This window comes from Sapajus apella, unplaced genomic scaffold (assembly GCF_009761245.1).
Source record: "Sapajus apella isolate SASKATOON/1434 unplaced genomic scaffold, GSC_monkey_1.0 scaffold16, whole genome shotgun sequence".
Taxonomy (NCBI): Eukaryota; Metazoa; Chordata; class Mammalia; order Primates; family Cebidae; genus Sapajus; species Sapajus apella.
The window spans coordinates 14,858,438-14,877,811 of NW_022436956.1; the positions used below are offsets into that span (position 1 = coordinate 14,858,438).

At 39.5% G+C, this 19,374-nt stretch overlaps 1 protein-coding gene and 1 long non-coding RNA gene across 5 annotated transcripts in view; one reads left to right on the forward strand and one right to left on the reverse strand.

Moving 5' to 3' along the window:
• Window positions 1–19,374, reverse strand: part of ARHGEF12 (Rho guanine nucleotide exchange factor 12) — a 152,078-nt gene that overhangs the window by 125,710 nt on the left and 6,994 nt on the right. The gene's annotated exons all lie outside the window — the stretch shown is intronic.
• LOC116556145 lies at window positions 186–17,903 on the forward strand. Its single transcript, XR_004270862.1, has 3 exons — window positions 186–196; window positions 1,264–1,267; window positions 17,818–17,903. It is a non-coding gene; the product is annotated as an uncharacterized LOC116556145 (long non-coding RNA).

Below are 19,374 nucleotides of genomic sequence, written 5' to 3' on the forward strand. Positions count from 1 at the left end.
TTTCTCCACATAGTAAAAACTGTCTTATCCAATCCATCAGTACCAGTGGTTGGTCATTTAATGGAAAAGAGTAGTTAAAGCAAGAAATAATTTTAAAACATTCACCTATACCTTAAAACTTTATTTCAGCTTATATAAATGTGCATTCATTTGTCAGTTTTAAAATGTAGGATCAAGGCCTTTCTTTTAAGAATCTGTTGATTGGAGTGCCCCATTAGCTTTCTTATATAAACTATACTAAAATTTATTTATTTCCTGTTTCAGTTTTCTTAAAGTGGAGCAAGAAACTGAAGACATTCAAAATAATCTAGATGATACTTCCCAAGTAATAATTGTTTTGTATACATATCTAATTTGACAGAAGTTTTTTTTCAGTGACAAGTCTCTACTCTTATTTCCAAAGCACACACAACTCACTCTTCATAAAAATAACTTTCTTTTTTGTGCTCAGATTTCATCAGTTTTCATAATGTTTAACTAAATCATCTAATTCCATTCAAGTACAACCGGCTGAGATTACCCAATTCAAATGAAAGAAGTAGAAGCATTCAGACACACTACAAAATAGCCATGAGACACAAGTGTTTAACTCACTGGGTAAAAGTCATGTTCTGCAGAGAAAATGGAGTGAGTCCATTAATTGAGGTTAGCTAAGTAATTTCAACTTAGTATTGAAGGTATTGTTTAGTATCCAAAGTATTGCTTCTCCTCCTTCTTCTTCCTAAATATATTGATTACTTCTTCCAAGATTTGATAATGTTTAGCTTCCTTGATATTACAGGACTTCATGAATTCCTAAATGACCATCATCTTTACTATGTTTCCTCTAATAGCTCACTAAATGTATTCAGCCAACCTGAGACACTCCAACGCTTTTATCTGAACATCAAACATGATATTCTTCCTTGGTATTTTGGCAGCATCTCTAGCACCCTAATTCATATGCCTTTTGTCAGCCATTACAGTTCAAAACCATTTATTAAAAACCTTACAAAAATATTTAACTTCAAAATTGGAACTACATACAGAGTTTGGCAAAAAGAGTGGAAAACTCTTCATGCACCCTTTTGAGCTGCAGGAAAAATTTCAAATATTTCTGGAAGAAATCTTCAGTTTGTGAGATCATAGGCATGACTGAGACATGCCCTGCAAATAAGCCTATCTTGACAAATATATCTGCTTATGTGAACCACCTAAATTTATCCTGACAAGTTTAAGTATTCTATATACAAAACAAAGTGAACAAGATAAATGTGAAACTAGAACTGTGAGATATGTAGTTGAGCTGGATACTTTTTTCCTCTCTGAAAGAACCAGTTAAAGATTCCTCTGAAAAACTCACTGGAAATATTTTGAAAATTATAAAAGATGCTTGAAATTTCTGACAAGTTTTGCAAGAATTTTCCCAAACTGGATGGCAGCAAAGAGCAAACAAACAAACAAACAAAATCCCTTTTCCATTTCACAGACGTCCAATAAATAACTTGACACATCCAGAAGACTAGATTCTATAGATCAGCAGACCCCAACCTTTTTGGCACCAGGGACAGGTTTAGTGGAAAACAATTTTTCCACAGAGAGAAGTTTGCGCATATGGTTTCAGTATGAAACTGTTCCACCTCAGATCATCAGGCATTAGATTATCTTAGGCAGTGTGCAGCCTAGATCCCTCACATGTGCAGTTCACAACAGGGTTCGCACTCCTATGAGAATCTAATGCTGCCAACAATCCGACAGGAAGTGGAGCTCAGGCAGTAATGTTCTCTCACTCTGGTAGCTCACCTCCTGCTGTGCAGCCCTGGCCCAGGGTTGCGGACCCCTGCTATAAATTACTTTAGACGGATCTTTTTGGAACAAAAAGCTTAATTCTTATTAGTGCTTTAATACACAATAAAGTTGGACAGAGGTGACCATTAACTGCATTATGCTCTCTCCAAGTATGCTGACTTGAGAGATGGGGGTTCTTGGTGCTTATTACCATCAAAATTTAAAAACTGAATTGTCTTAATGACCTTTAAATCTCATCTTAGGTAGAAACCAAACACTATTCAAGCAAAGGTCCTTTTATTGCTAACTGACCAAAAATAGTCTTCTCACTGAGGAACTTATTTCCATGTGGGCATTTTCCTATATCAAATGATGCATTGCCAGATACCACTTTTAATTTTTTTAAATTTAATAATCTTTTTTTTCTACTATTGTCTTTTATATGTAGCAAACAATACTGGCTTTCTATTTATAATAATGAAATGAAGTTTCCTTTGGAAATGGTTTTTATGTTTAAAAAGTAATACTACTGGCCAGGCAGCGGTGGCTCACACCTGTAATCCCAGCACTTTGAGAAAGCAAGGTAGAAGGACCACTTGACCCCAGGAGCTCAAGACCAGCCTGGGCAACATGGTGAAACCCCATCACTACAAGAAATACAAAAATTAGCCAGTGTGGTGGTATGCACTTGTGGTCCCAGCTACTTGGGAGGCTGAGGTGAAAGGATCACTAGAGCCTGGGAGGTCAAGGCTGCAGCGAGCCATGACCACACCACTGCACTGCAGCCTGAGTGACAGAGTGTGACCTTGTTTCCAAATGAATGAATGAATGAATTAACTAATTAAAATTAAAGAAAAATGATTAGTAACTTACAGTTTAGGGGTTATAAACCTATGGCAAATCACTAAAGTAGTATCCAAATTTAAGTATGGGAAACAGTTGACAGGATAAATGCAGGTTCCTTAACATGCATGCAACTCAAGACCACTCTAATTGGACTTCCAGCCTCTTTTCTCACCACTTTCCCTTATCACAAAACTTCATATCCTAGCAATGTTCCACATATAACATGGCCTAAAATGTCCATTTTAGTTATCTGTATCTCTACCACCACACCCCTAAAATACCCAACTCAACTCATTAGACTTTAAAGAGTCTCTAACTTACAATATTACCTTCCTTCAAGAAACCTTCCCAAACTTTTCTCCTCAGATAGTATTATGTGTTATTAGATACTTGGTCTTATTCATCTACCAGCCTTTCTCTGGTTCCCAGCACAGGTATGCAAGAAATATTTTGTGAAAGAATGACTCTGTTAAGTTTTACTCTTATTTAACTACTGAGCAATGTTAATTACATTCTACTTTCAACTTTCATCCCTTCAAGTTTCCTTTATAATGTATTCTCCTGCCTCTTCTATTACACCCCCGGAGCTGTTCCTCCACAGCCTCTGAAAGCACTTCTGTCTTCCCCAAACATGTGACCCAAGATACTATATTAACTGTCTTTCTGATGCAATCTCATCCTTGCTGATCTACAATATTCAAATTTCTTCAACTACCATCACAAATATAATAGCACTAGTTAAATGTACGTTTAGTTGTCCACTAGATATTTGTACCCAGACATTCCATAAATATCTGTGGTGGGAAGCCTCCAAAATGACCACCAATAAATAGGCTGGGCACATTGGCTCATGCCTCCCATACCTTGGGAGGCCAAGGAGGGTGGACTGGTTGAGCCTAGGAATTTGAGGCCAGCCTAGGCAACATGGCAAAACCCCATCTCTGAAAAAATAAAAACACAATTAGCTGGGCATGGTGGCATACCTGTCATCCCAGCTACTTGGGAGGCTGGAATGAGAGGATCGCTTGAGGCTGAGAGGCTGAGAGACTGAGGCTGCAGTGAGCCGAGATCATGCCACTGCATCCCCAGCCTGGGCAACACAGCGAGACCCTATCTCAAAAAAACAAAATGACCCCCATTGACTCTTGGGTCTTGGTATTCATGCCCTTGTATAGTTTCTTCCCACAGTGAATAGTGCTGACCCGTGTAACCGATAGATTATAGAAATGATGGAGTGTGACTTTGGAGGTCAGCTCACAAAAGTTATTACAGCTTCTACCTCCCTCTCTGGTTATAATCACTCACTCGGATCAAAGCCAGCTGTCTCAAATATCCCCATAGAGAAATCCACCTACCAACAGAAAAGCCAAGGCTTCCTACCAACAACCAGCACTCACTTGCCCAGCATGAGTAAGCCACCTTGGAAGTGGACCAACCAGCTGCAGTTGAACCTTCAGATGACTGAGGCCTTGCTTCTAATAGCAGACACCTTGACTGCGACCTCATGAGAAACCTTGAATCAGAACCAACCAGCAAAGTTGCTCCCTGATTTCTGATCTTACTAAACTATGATAAGTGTTTGGCAGCACTGTCCAAAAGAGATTTTTGCAATAATTTAAAACATTCTATGACCAACCAACAGTACCAAAGCCACCGGCTTCATGTGGCTACTGAACATGTGAAATGTGACTAATGTGACTGAGAAACTGAATTTTCAATTTTATGCAATTTTAACAAATTTAAGTGTCAATTGCCACATTTGTCTTGTGGCTACCATACTGGATAGTGCAAGTTTATTGCTTGGTGATAATCTATCATAAAACATATAACTAATACAGTAATTTAAATCTATCCCTTACTATGTCTGTTCTCTTCTCTATCTTCCATCTAATCAGTCCACCAAACAAAAATAACCAAACCAAACCAAACCCTGCCTCCTACCTTTTACATTCCCCATCTTGCTAAGTATTACCAACATCCACCCAAGGACACAAGCCAGAAAGGCCCATACTTTGACCACCCACCTTTCATCCTACTGGTATTCTTAGTATCTTAATAACTTTGTCTCTTCTAAGTATATTGTTACCACTTCAGTTAGACTTTATTAATATCATTTTTCATATGGATTGCTACAAAATGTCTCACTATTGGTTCCTCTGCCCCTGAAACTGTTTCTTAAGACTAATTCTTTATTCACACTACGACTGAAAGAATCATTTATAACAACGCTTACCGCCTCTCTGACTAAAAGCCTTCAGTGGCTCCCTACAATCCAGAGGTTAAAATCCAAACTCCTTAGAATGACTTAAATGGCCTTCAACCTACCAACTGCTGTGCCCATCATCAACCTCTATGCTCTAACCACACTGAACTATACGCAGTTCCTGAAATTGTGAGCTATTTCACCTCTATGTCCTTATTAATGTTCCTTATTATGACTGGGCATGGTGGCTCATGCCTATAATCCCAGCATTTTAGGAGGCCGAGGTGGACCGATCACTTGAGGTCAGCAGTTCAAGGCCAGTCTGACCAACATAACAAAACCCTGTCTCTACTAAAAATACAAAAATTAGCTGGGTGTGGTGGCACGTGCCCAAAATTGCAGTACTTTAGGAGGCGGACGCACAAGAATTGCTTAAACCCAGGAGGTGGAGGTTGCAGTGAGCCGAGATCGTGTCACTACAATCCAGCCTGGGTGAGGAAGTGACTCTGTTTCAAAAAAAAACCAATAGCTTCTTTTACCTGAATTGTTCTTCTATCCTTTACCTGTCCAGGAACCACATCTCACATTCCAGGATTCAGCAAATATATTCATCTCCTCTGTGAAATGTTTGTGATCTGTCCAAAAAGTAATGATTTTTCTCCTTTGAGTCTCCACTGTACCCTGTGCACTTAGTTCTCCGTCTCCCCTAGAAGGCAGCAACAGTACCTGATTCAACTCTGACCATATCTGGCAGTAAAGGATAGCGTTTAGGAGTGCAGGCTGGGCCAGGCGCCGTGGCTCAAGCCTGTAATCCCAGCACTTTGGGAGGCCGAGGCAGGTGGATCACGAGGTCAAGAGATCGAGACCATCCTGGTCAACATGGTGAAACCCCGTCTCTACTAAAAATACAAAACATTAGCTGGGCATGGTGGCGCGTGCCTGTAATCCCAGCTACTCAGGAGGCTGAGGCAGGAGAATTGCCTGGACCCAGGAGGCGGAGGTTGCGGTGAGCCGAGATCGCGCCATTGCACTCCAGCCTGGGTAACATGAGTGAAACTCTGTCTCAAAAAAAAAAAGAGTGCAGGCTGGGGCCAGGCGTGGTGGCTCACGTCTGTAATTCCAGCACTTTGGGAGATTGAAGCAAGTGAGCCACAAGGTCAGGAGTTTGAGACCAGCCATAGCCAACATGGTGAAACCCCATCTCTGCCAAAAATACAAAAATTAGCCGGGTGTGGTGGCACATGCCTTTAGTCCCAGCTACTCAGGAGGCTGAGGCAGATGAATCGCTTGAACCCAGGAGGCAGAGGTTGTAGTGAGCTGAGATCACACCACTGTACTCCAGCCTGGGCAACAGAAAAAGACTGTGTCTCAAAAAAAAAAAAAAAAAAAAGTACAGGTTGGGAAATCAGACAGAGTCATATTAAAATCCAAGTTTTACCACTCACAAGGCATGCTACTTAAACTGTTTCTTTCTTCACCTGTGAATGATTATATAACAAACCCATTACCTCACAGAGTAATTGTGAGAATTAAGTAAAATAATGGGTAGAAAACATTATATGCTTAGCACATAATTTTTAGTCAATAAATGTATTTTGAATGGAGAGATTAATGATTACTCTATGAGTTACCACCTCCTAGATAGGTAAATAAAGGGTGGAAAATGGTCAAAATAGACGGTATCATCTTTGGAATAACCTTTTAGCAAAATACAGAAAAACTAAGTAATCCAGGAAGCCTACTGGGTATCTACCACATGGTCAGAAAATTACAGGGAATGGCAAAAGGACTTAATCAGAACTAAGTAAAAGGTTGAGGGAGAGCAGAGGACCTGGGTGGGATAAGAAAGGAAAGGTTAGAAGACTAGTGGTGACAATAAAGGAAAGGGTACATGCAAAAAGATAAGGGGAGGCCGGGTGCAGTGGCTCACACCTGTAATCCCAGTACTTCAGGAGGCCAAGGCAGGCAGATAACTTGAGGTCAAGAGTTCGAAACTAGCTGAAAAAACATGGTGAAAAACCCCGTCTCTACTTAAAAAAAAAAAAAATTAGCCGGGCATGGTGGCACACACCTGTAATCCTAGCAACTCAGGTGGCTCAGCCACAAGAGTCACTTGAACCCAGGAAGTGGAGATTGCAGAGAGCCATGATCATGCCACTGCACTCCAGCCTGGGCAACCGAGCAAGACTCTGTCTAAAATAAAGATATGGGGTGATGGAGAAGTAGAAGTTAAGAGACAGAAAAACACAAAAATTTTAAAGTGGAATCCTATCAAGTGTTGGCAAGATCTAAGATGTAGTCATATTAATAGATGACTGTTCCTAGGCTGAATCACATGAAATTGCAAATATTGGATTGTTCTTGGCTAATAAAATGGATCAGCCCATTTTCCCATAAGTTGGATCTTTTTTTAAATAATAACTCAAAGTCTGGAGGTTGCATATTAATATCATTTTACATTCTACCTTTGACCTTGAATGCCTGAATGTAGGGCTCATAAGAAAAAAAAATTACACTCGTATTAAAGTGTCCTGGATATTCCCTGAAACACAACTTAGAAATTATTGCTGTAATTTATATTAAAAGAGATTAAATAACCTTCTTTGGCTGAATCTTTTCATTTGACTTAACATAAAATTGGATACAGTACAAATATAATGAACCAAGAGTTTAAAAAAAATTTTTTTTTTTTTTTTCCAAGAGACTCGGTCTCACTCTTGTAGCCCTTGCTGAAGCGGACTGACACAATCATAGCTTACTGCAGCCAGGCGCTCCTGGGCTCAAGCAATCCTTCCACCTCACCCTCCTGAATAACTAGGACTACAGGTACTGTGCACCACTAACAGACCTGAATTTAAAACTTGGGTCCAAAAAAACTTTCTAGCTGGGAAATACTGATCTAGTTAGTCAACAATGTCTTTGAATCTAAGTTTTTTTCTTATCTGTAAAGTGGGAATAACATTTGCCTTGTACAGTTATCTCTATTAAATATATCTAGAATGATGCTTTATATGTAGACGCTGGTTCACGGTTACAAAATAAGGAAACAGTTGTAAAAGTATAGTAAATGCAAATGTAAACTACTAGTAGTATACAAATAAACATAGAAAAGCAACAATAATTTATAGGGTGTGACAAGACTGAAATGCTGCTTGTGTAATAACCTCATTTAAAAAAAATAAATACGGGAAAACAAGCATGGGCAAATGTTTGTGGACTGTGAATTGGCTGTTTCCCACCTCATTATTTTTGCCAATCTGACTTTTTAACTTCATCAATGCTCAAAGATGACAGAACATTCCCCAGATTAGTCATATCGATAACAGTAAATTTTTCAAGCTGGATAAGCAAATATCTCCTTATTGCTAACAGTGTGAGGAAGCAATCCTAGCTAAAATGAGATATGGTAAATATTTATGCAAAAGTAACAGACCTTTACCCCACAGGGAGGCTGCAAGCATGGGAAAAAAGCAGCTTCCCAGAACTCAGCATAGCGGATGTCTGTAGATCTCCCTAAGGGCTATAAAGTCTCTACATCTATAAGACTGCTTTGAAGAGCATTGCCTTTTGCATGTTAGCCTCTTTGTAAATTCCAAACCTAGTAAAATTCTGAAATTACAGTTCTCTAATCTGTCTCTGCCTAGAAACTGTACTTAATAAAAGATTTAGTTAGTGGGCTTCTTTTTTAAACAATGATCTGCCTACCTCTCTTCTGGATTTTCTGGTTACTAAGACAAAGAAAGAAAGCAATTATAACTAAAAAGGGTGAGGTTAAAAAATAACACACCTAAATATCTCTTAAGCAATTTTTGTCTCCATTTTATAAGATAAAAAGTGGCTAAACTAAAATGATTCATGCCACAGAATTTCAGAAACAAAACATCATTTACAAAGAAGAAATGATATAAAAAGTAACAACATTTTTCACTTCAGCCCATATGGGTGTGTGGGACCTCCATGATCTCTCCCCTTCCTAGTTAGTGTCAAGCTGGAATGTGAGAAGATAGTAAGAAGACAGAAAGGCAGCAACATGACATCATGGTGGGGACAGTTATAATGTCAGAGGAACGGGAAAGAGGACTCGTAATCCTGACTCGCCCAACCACTCCGGGGTAGGACTGTGCCCTCTTTGAGCCTCATCTTTCCTATCTGTAATTGGACTGACTGAGATTGCAGGCTCTCTCTCAGGAGGCTCTCCCAGCTCTTGAGAACGGTGAAGCAGGGATGCTCCCTCTTCTTGTGGCCATCTCTGTGGGGTCAGGGACTCTGGGTATCTCCTATCTTCTCCTCTCACTGCACCCCTAGTCTCTGGAGAGACTGGAGGCAGCCTTTCCAGGTAGAGCCCTGCTTCCTCCTCTGGACTTCTCCTCTGGGACCCCATGGTGTTCTGGGGCTCTGTATCCTGCTGTGATTCCCCCAGCATCACCCAGCACAGGGCTGGCCATCCACCTGTACCCCAGACGTTCCCAATGGGCTTTTCCTTTGCAGTATGAGATGTCCTATAGGCTCAAAATGGAAATGCATAAACAGGTAACTGTGTTGGAGATAAGGGTGTTCAGAAGGGTGGGCAGAGATCTGGAAGCCATGGGAGGAACCCAGTGTGGACAGTCTGGGACAAAGCTGACCCAGAGCATATGGGTCTTGCCCTGAAATCTCAGAAGAGGTCTCAGAGGGCTGATCTGGGGAAAAGGAGACAGATTTCAGTCTCATGAAAGAAAAATGATTCTCATATTTTGAAGACATCATCTAGCAGCTGGAGCCATCTAGAAGAGAGGCAGGCAGTGAGAAGGGGCCAGGCATCCCTTTTGAGGAGGGCTCATAGCAGAGACTAGGGAGCAAGATCAGAGAGGCTGTGGAGGTAACTTCCCAGGAAGGGACTGTATGGATAGTCTTCAGGGTCCCTTTCAGCCCACAATCTCATTTTGGGATGAACTCCAAGAATCTGTTGCTGTTTTAAAGGTTTTCAGATTGATCCTATTAGGACTGGCCAGAAAGTTCTGAGATTATTCTTATGTCCCTGAACTTGATCCCATGGTTCAGGCTGACTGCACCGTACCAAGACAGACTTCAAGATTCTGTGACTGTCCTCAGGGTTCTGAGATTGACCCCAAAGGTATAATGCCAGGCACAAGGTTCTGGGACTTCCCAAGCTTCTGAGTTTTGCTTGAAGGTTCAGGGACAAACCTCAAGTTCTGAGATTGATCCCTATGTGCTGAGTTGAGTCACAAAGTTCCGAGGCTGTCCCCAAGCTTATGGGTGTGATCTGAAGGTTCTGAGATGGATGAAAACTTCTGAAATTGACTCCAGTGGTTCAACCTTGAAATCCTGAGATTAACTATGGTTCCTAAAGGGATGAGTGAGGTCCTGAGATTCTGAACTTGCTGGACTCTCAGATTCTGTCCATCAGAATATTAGAACCAACAGGTAGAGCCTTGGGTCAGGGATTCCAGGTGAGTGGGAAGAAGAAGGGGGATGGGCTGGGAGTACAGGATGCCTGGAGTGCTCACCCTGGCATGCTCTTCCAGGTGTGTGGGGGCTATGTTGGTTCTGATGTAGGCAGGAAGAGGCTTATCTACCCGGAGCACTGTGTGGTCCCATAAGTGCAAGCAACAGATCCCTTTATGGGGAGATGACAATAGGTAGGGCCCAGGACCTGGGAAACTGGTTCTACTCTCTTGAGGCTGGGAGACACAAACCCCACCCAGACACACACAGCACACTTGTCATTCAGGCAGAGGCAAAGCACAGGGCCATTACCACACACCCCTTTCCCCACCCACACAGCAAAAAGAAAAAAAAAAAAAGTGTTTTAAGGCTCAGAAGATGACTCTATAGCTATAATTTAAAAGATAAAACCTTTTTTCTTTAAATGACAGAAAATAAAAACTGAATGATAAAGGAAAGATCAGTCATGGCAAAATAAAATATTACCTCCACTGTCACTTAAACACAGATTCCTGATGAGAAAAAATGGCAACCCAACTTACTTGTATCATTTATGCTTCCAAAGGCCTGATTATCTATTAATATATAACATATATGAGATAGGCCTTAAAGTTCTTAAAAGAACTTTAAAATAATGATGGAAAACGATTTATAAGCAACACAGATAAGTCATCAAAAAAACTCCAGTGTTTACAAATGTGTATATATTTAAAGCAATGAATAACAAACCTAAACACAATGTTTAGGTTCACTCTTTAGAGCAAATGAGACAAAATCCCTCATGTCAGAAATCTGGAAAATTGGTAGAACAGGTGATTAGGAGTACAGAGAATAAGATGTAGTTATTAAATTATAATGTGAAGGCAACAATTTAATGGTATTGTTGAAGACAAAATCTATTTTCTGGGTTTCATCCAATTGATTGATCTAGATGAGCCAAGAACTATAAACAGGACTGTGACCAGTAATTTCAAAAAAGTGGGCATTGGAGTAATAATCCCAACTCTTCTGTTTAGAAAGTATGTCAGTTCAGGTAAATTTGTGAACCTCTCGGAGGCTCATTTTTCTCAGTTTTAAAACAGGGACAACAGTATTCAGCTTAGTTGAAAGGTTAAAAAAGACAATGCATAGGAAGTACCTAAAACAGTGCACAGTACATACTATGTACTCAATAAATGTAACATCCAGCCGGGCACAGTGGCTCATGCCTGTAATCCTAGCAGTTTGGGAGGCCAAGGTGGTGGATCGCCTGGGGTCAAGAGATCGACATCGGCCTGGCCAACATGGTGAAACTTTGTCTCTACTAAAAACATAAAAACTAGCTGGGCATGGTGGCGGGTACCTGTAACCCCAGCTACTCAGGAGGCTGAGGCAGGAGAATTGCTTTAACCATGGAGGTAGATGTTCAAGTAAGCCAAGATCATGCCACTGCATGCCACTCCAGCGTGGGTGACAGAGCAAGACTCTGTCTCAACATATACATACATATGTGTGTGTGTACACATATACATGCATAAACGTGTGTATGTGTATATATACATACAAACATGTATATACATGTATACATACACACACACACCCCATATGTACACACACATACACACACACACATACACCATCCTTTCCTACACCTCGAGTTTCTTGATAGGCCTAAATTTCACCCATTTTTAAAAATGCTCATTGTCACCTACATCACATCTTACCATCTTTCAAAGTCTAAAATATTAGAGCAACAAGTAATCATGATTTAAACACTTTCTTACTAATCCAACTACTGTAGCTTCCAGAATCCTTCTCTGACCAAAAGATCACCATATTTATCACATTTTCACTGGATGCACAAAGTATATGTAGGTTTAATCAATTGCTATTTTCAACAGACTGATAATGAGTAAGAGGTTCTCCTTCAACTAGTGACTAAAACAATGCCCAATCCACAAAATGTTACTTCCTCTGTTCAAAAGCAATGAACATCTAAAATTTCTTAGATTTCAACTTACACCAACGCCTCTTCCATTTTGGTCTAAATAGCTCACTGAAATATAACTAAACTGAAAAATAAAAAGGAAAACATAAAAAGACAGTATGTGATAGGACGTAACCACATTAATTTTTTAGATTTGGAAATAAGATCCATTTAATCCTTAATTATTTCATTCCACAACCTCCCCAAAATACATATACTTCTCACTTTAATCTTCAGCACCAATGAATAAGTATCATTCTATCAGGTAAATGTCTTCATTCTAAAATATAATTCAGCAGGTAGCAAGAGCTCAAAATAACTGCCAAAACAATGACCTACACAGAACAGGCATTGAATATTTACTGAATAAATGAATAAACAAACTAATGTTAATAAATACAAAACTGGACAAATTCTGAGTGATCAAAGGTAGATTTAAAAGTATATTGCCAATCCAAACTATCTAACCCATTTTGTGAATAGAGATGTTGTTCCACAGTCTGAATTGAAGTAACTCTTTTAAATCTATTCCTCGCTCCTAAATGCATTTAGTTCTAAAAACAGTCTGAAATATAAAAGATAAGGAATATTATCACAGCAAGGGACAAAAACTATCTTAGCAACAGCTGTTAAAAATATATGAATTCAAAATGATTTTATAAGCATAGATAAAAGTTTTAGGAAACCCTCGCCAATTTCTGAGGTCTAAACAATAATAGCTACTATAACTTACTGACCTCTTTCCTTTTTTTTTTTTTTTTTTTGAGATGGAGTCTCACTATGTAGCCCAGGCTGGAGTACAATGGCACCATGTTGGCTCACTGCAACTTCTGTCTCCAGGGTTCAAGCAATCCTCCTGCCTCAGTCTCCCAAGTAGCTGGGCTAACAGGCACCCACAACCATGCCTGGATAATTTTTGTATTTTTTAGTAGAGACAAGATTTCACCCTGTTGGCCAGGCTGGTCTCAAACTCCTTACCTCAGGTGATCTGCCCACTTCAGCCTCTCTAAGTTCTGGGATTCCAGGTGTGAGCCACTGCGCCCGGCCCACTGACCTCTTTATTACTATGTGCTAGGTACTTACACACACTGTCATTTAATCTTCATGACAATTCTGCAAAGTAGGTATTATTCCCATTTTTACAGATGAGAAAATTAAACTGCTAATCAGAGAGGTAAATTTGTCCAAGGTCTCTCAGCTAGTAACAGAACAAATCTGACACACCAAAACCCAGGCTCTTTTCTCTATATCATCCTCCTTCAGTTCCCTTCCAGCTCCTCTCTTACAAAGGCAAAAATACAGAAATAAATACACACACACACAATTAAGGGCTGACATATCTTTTCCTTTAAAAGCTACTTTTTATCTGTGAAAAAATGATAGCTTCAAAAAAAAAAAGAATCAGCCAGGGAGTCAAAATTAATATAATTACTATTACATATCCATATAATATTTGACTTATTTTCTATTTTTGGAAACAGAATTGTACCTTGTATTATTTAAAGCTATAATTGTATGGTAAGAAGCTTCTCCTTTTTTACTGTTCACATCCAGGCAACACATCCAATTTACCTTTATACACTATCTCAAGAATTCTAATCATGCAGGGCTTCTTGGTAAATACAGTAACTACTATAGAGACCTCAAACTTTCCCCCAAATTGCGCAACTAACAATTGCAACTAAAATGCAACCAAGGTACAAGTATATTATCCTAACAATGGTACAAAGTATATTATCCTAACAATGGTACAGGTTGAGTATCACTTACCCAAAATGCTTGGGAGGCCAGAAGTGTTTCATTTTTATTTTTAATTTTTTTGTATTTTGGAACATTTGTATATACACAGTAAGATATCTTGGGACTGGGAACCAAGTCTAAACACAAAATTCATCAGTGTTTCACATACACTCTATACACACAGCCTGAAGGTAATTATATACTATTGTAAATAATTTTGTGCATGAAACAAAGTTTGTATTATGTACTTATGTGTAGAATTTTCCACTTGTGGCACATGTTGGCACCCAAAAAGTTTATTTTGGAGCACTTCTGATTTTGAATTTTTGGATTATGGATATTCAACCTGTACTGACAAAGTATTATCTCTGAAACTAATGCTCTCAATTGTGATACAACAACAGAAAAACAATATGCATCATGGCAAGTCAAAGTTATTCCTTATAGGAAAATTTTTATTTATTTATTTATATTTTAAATACACTATATTGTCCCAAGTAACTAAAGTCAGAATCAACTCCACGGATTCTGAAAAATTGGCTTTTCCTTCGCAAGAAAATCTCAAAATTAAATAATTTTATTTACGAGGCAATGATAGCTACTTTTCTACTGCAGTTCCTGCAATGGATTCTGAAATAAGACTAGCAATATGATGTAATTAGAGAAAACTAAAGCTATTTGGATATCTACAAAGACTACTTTAATGTAGAGTCCCTGTATACAGTGAAAGAAGCCAGTTAAGAAGATAAAATTAATTTGATAGTGGTACTACACTAAAATATCTCCATCATGTTATATATAATAATTATTTATTTCCTAAGCTATACAAATCCTCTTCTGTCACCTCACTGTCACCTGAAAATCTACAAACTGAAGAGATTATATCTGTTTATTTTGCATCCCATTGTTTATTACCTAATACCTTCTCCTCAAAAGAATGTCCTGTGAAATTGTGATCCTAGATTCATAACAAAATGTCTCATATTCCCTGCAACCATGGAAATGACAAACTTACTGATTATACTGAATGCTAATAAAACTACGACATCTTGAATCAAAATGGAGGCTTTCAGGCCCTCAAGACAAACTAACCTGAGCAGTTGAAAGTTGCATTAATGATTTCTAAACTAAAATTTGATGAATTCCCTTACTTTTATATCATCTTAGCGATCATCTTAAAGATATGACAGATCCTTTCTCTACAGAACAAATGGCATGGGTGAACACAGGATTTTATAAATGATTCTGATGTTCTTCTCCAAAGAAAATAACATCACTGAGAACTCTCAGAAGACTTGGAGCCATTAAAAGCTGGGATTCCTTTCAATTGGCATCATTCCAACAGAGGCTCAGTGAGAAATGAAACCTCTGCAAATCAAATCTGTTGCAATGTTATTTTTTCCAGAGGTTAATTACCTGCTTCTGCTACTCTCTCTCTCTCACTTTTCGCTCTCTCTCTCTCTCTCTCTCTCTCTCACACACACACACACACACACACAGAGAAAGAGAGAGAGAGAGAGACAGAGAGAGACATAGAAAGACAGAGAGAGATTGATTGATTGAAGGAGAGGCTGGAAAAGTAGATGACATTCTGTTGTAAGCCTCCTCCAGAAATACTCAAAATGAAATCAAAACAACTTCTGGCTGTCAAGTTCTAGATACATTCCATGAACATGCTCTGCTGCTTGACATCTGTCAATCTGTAGTACTAATACCTCAAACTATCAGACAGTAAGAATTTACTATAAGAAGTCACACTTTCAGATTTTGTCTTTTAAAAATACTTAGTGAAATACTTATAAGTGAAATTATGGTATCCAAAAACTGCTTCAAAAAAATCCAGTGAGAAGGGGGGAAAGAAAACCGATAAACCAAGATTGTCCATACACTGGTAACTGCTGAAGTAATGATGGGAACATGGAGGTACATCATACCATTCTCTGTACTTTTGTATATGTTTGAATTTCCCACTAAAAAAAAAAAAAAAAATCAGACTCCAAATAACCCATTTAACAAGCATTTATTGAGCTTATTGACGTAGACTATATTATTATTCCAAATTATTTAACCCCCACTTTCCTTAAGAGGATTATACAGCCTTATCTGTAATCATGCAACTTGCCATGCCACCTGTGGAAGGACTATACATCCCTACCCCACTGACAGTGAGCTCTGACCATATGACTTGCTTTGGCCACTGACACGTGAGCTGATGTGATATACACTATGACTGAGTGAAAGCTTTAAAAGCCACTGTATGTCTGCATCTGTTTTCTTGCTCTTTCCCTCATCCACAATAATGGCATATCCCAGACAGGGGATGCTCCTTGAGCCAGGGTTCCAAAATAAGACACGTGAAGCAATGTTGCAGTCAATCCACAGCATACAATGTGTAACATAAGCAAGAAGAAAAGCAGTGTTGTTAGCCATTTGATAGTGTTGCTGTAGCAGCATAACCTAGCAAAAGATGACAGATAGCAAAGACCTGGAACCAACCCAAATGCCCATCGATGATAGACTAGACAGGGAAAATGTGGCACATATACACAATGGAATATTATGCAGCTATCAAAAATGATGAGTTCGTGTCCTTTGTAGGGACATGGATGAACCTGGAAACCATCATTCTCAGCAAACTGACACAAGAGCAGAAAATCAAACACCGCATGTTCTCACTCATAGGCGGGTGTTGAACAATGAGAACACATGGACACAGGGAGGGGAGCACTACACACTGGGGTCTGTTGGGGGGAAGGGGGGGGGGGCAGGGGGGGGGGGGGGAGTTAGGGAGAGATAGCATGGGGAGAAATGCCAGATATAGGTGAAGGGGAGGAAGGCAGCGAATCACACTGCCATGTGTGTACCTATGCAACAATCTTGCATGTTCTTCACATGTACCCCAAAACCTAAAATGCAATTAAAAAAAAAAAAAGAAAAAGAAAGCTGACAGATATACTTGTTATGGAGTAGGTGCAAAAAATAAAATTATAGGCTGGTATATTTTTTAAGTGTTTCAAAAGATAAAAAAAAATTTACTGTTACCTATGAGGACAGGATATGAGAACTAATAGGTGTGTAGGAATACTTTTTGATACCATTATATATGATTTGAATTTTCTGGGTATGTATGCATGTGTGTTTAACCTGAGCAGCAGCATCTGGGTAATCAGATCATTTGGGACATATATTTTTCTTCTTTCTGCCTTTCAGTATTAAATATAAAAATATAACAAGGCAACCGAGAATTCCTTAAAAATGAGTAAGAACTTGGCTGGGCATGGTGGCTCACCCCAGCACTTTGAGAGGCCAAGGCAGGCGGATCACGAGGTCAGGAGATCGAGACTATGCTGGCTAACATGGTGAAATCCCGTCTCTACTAAAAACACAAAAAATCAGCTGTGCCTGGCAGGTGCCTGTAGTCTCAGCTACTTGGGAGGCTGATGCAGAAGAATCACTTGAACGTGGGAGGTGAAGGTTGCAGTGAGCTGAGATCGTGCCACTGCACTCCAGCGTAAGCAACCTTTCAAAAAAAAAAAAAAAAAAAAGAGTAAGAACTATTCTTCTACCCTGGAAGAACTCAAGTATTAGCTAACAATTTAGCTTTAAATAAAGCCTCTCCCTGCCCCCATTCATTGTTAATTTTTTTTTAAATGTCCAAGGCTAAACACTATATACATGTATTTAAGAGTATGTCACATGCATTTCTATCAGTTTGCTCACTTTCAGGCTTCAGCAAAGCAATACAGTATTTTGTATATGGATGGTACAGCTACTGATCTCAAAAGAAATTCTCACAATTTCATTATTTTAGTATGCCAGTTAAATTGGCAAAGAAGTTTGCTCTAGTCAGGGGTGTCCAAGGGAGAGAATACAGTCATGGGTTCTTAGTTTCTGTTTCTGATTGGGCCAGTAAAGCCCCTTTCTCATCCCTTTTTTCTGTTTATCAGCAGAGACAGAAACTAAAAACCATGGCTTCAGGCTGCTGAAAGCCTAAAACAAAACAGAAATAGCAGCAAAATAAGGCAGGTTGGACAAGCTTGCTAGGTGCTAAGTTTTGTAAACATGACTTAACCAGTGCTAGAGACAAGGAATCTATTAAGGTAACTTTTTTGAGATGGACTCTCGCTTGGTCACCAGGCTGGAGTGCTGGAGTACAGTGGCGCGATCTTGGCTCACCACAATCTCCGACTCCCTGGTTCAAGTGATTCTCCTGCCTCAGCCTCCAGAGTAGCTGGGATTACAGGCATGCACCACCATGCCCAGCTAATTTTTGTATTTTTAGTAGAGACGGGGTTTCACCATGTTGGCCAGGATGGTCTCAATCTCCTGATCTCATGATCCATCTGCCTCGGCCTCCCAAAGTGCTGGGATTACAGGTGTGAGCCGCTGCGCCTGGCCAAGGTAACTCTTACAGGGTAAAATTATAAAAGAGTGTTGAGAGAAGGGAAAAAAGGGGAGAAATTCTAATCATGACTCTTGTGGTGATGAAACAACACTTGAATGGTTACAGAAATCAAATTCAATAGAGTAACACTTTATTACATGAACATGTTTTTACTTCAAGAGAGCAATATCTGAACATAGCAGTAACCTGCAAATGACTAAGAACATGTCTGCACTTTTCATCTTAGGATCTCAAAACACTTCACACACCTTAATTTAACCCTTGTATCACCTGAGAGGTAGTGATATAATAATACATCATTATAACCATCTATCCTGCCAATATAAAATATTTAATACCTCTTCAGCAGCACTTGCCCTGAGAAGGTCTTGCTAAACAGCCAATAAAACAGGAAATAGGCTGACAGTGCATAGGCCACCAACAATCTCTGAAAAGATCAGCCCTTCACCCACAAGAACCACTTCCCCTGGGTAAACCACAGAGACTGTACTGGGCAAACCACAACATATCAGCTTGTGTCTGGAACACAGGCAGATAACCCATCTGGAAGGATATGTCTAAGCGCTTTCACAGGATTTCTTGTGTATTAAATGTATTTGGGATATCTATTACTCTTCTAGACAACATATGGCCACTTTCCGCATTACAAGATCAATTTCAGGTATCACTCCTTCAGATCCTGATGAAGTCTCCAGTTTTTTTTGTTTTTTTGAAACGAGTCTTGCTCTGTCATTCAGGTAGGAGTGTAGTGGTGCGATCTTGGCTAACTACCTCTGACTCCCAAGTTCAAGCTATTATTCTCCTTCTCAGCCTCCCGAGTAGCTGGGATTACAGGCATGTGCCACCAGATCCAGTTCATTTTTGTATTTTTAGTAGACATAGGGTTTTGTCATGTTGCCCAGGCTGGTCTTGAACTCCTGACCTCAAGTGATCTGCCCACCTAAGCTTCCCAAAGTGCTGGGATTTACAGGCATGAGCCACCATGTTTGACCAGTTTTTCTA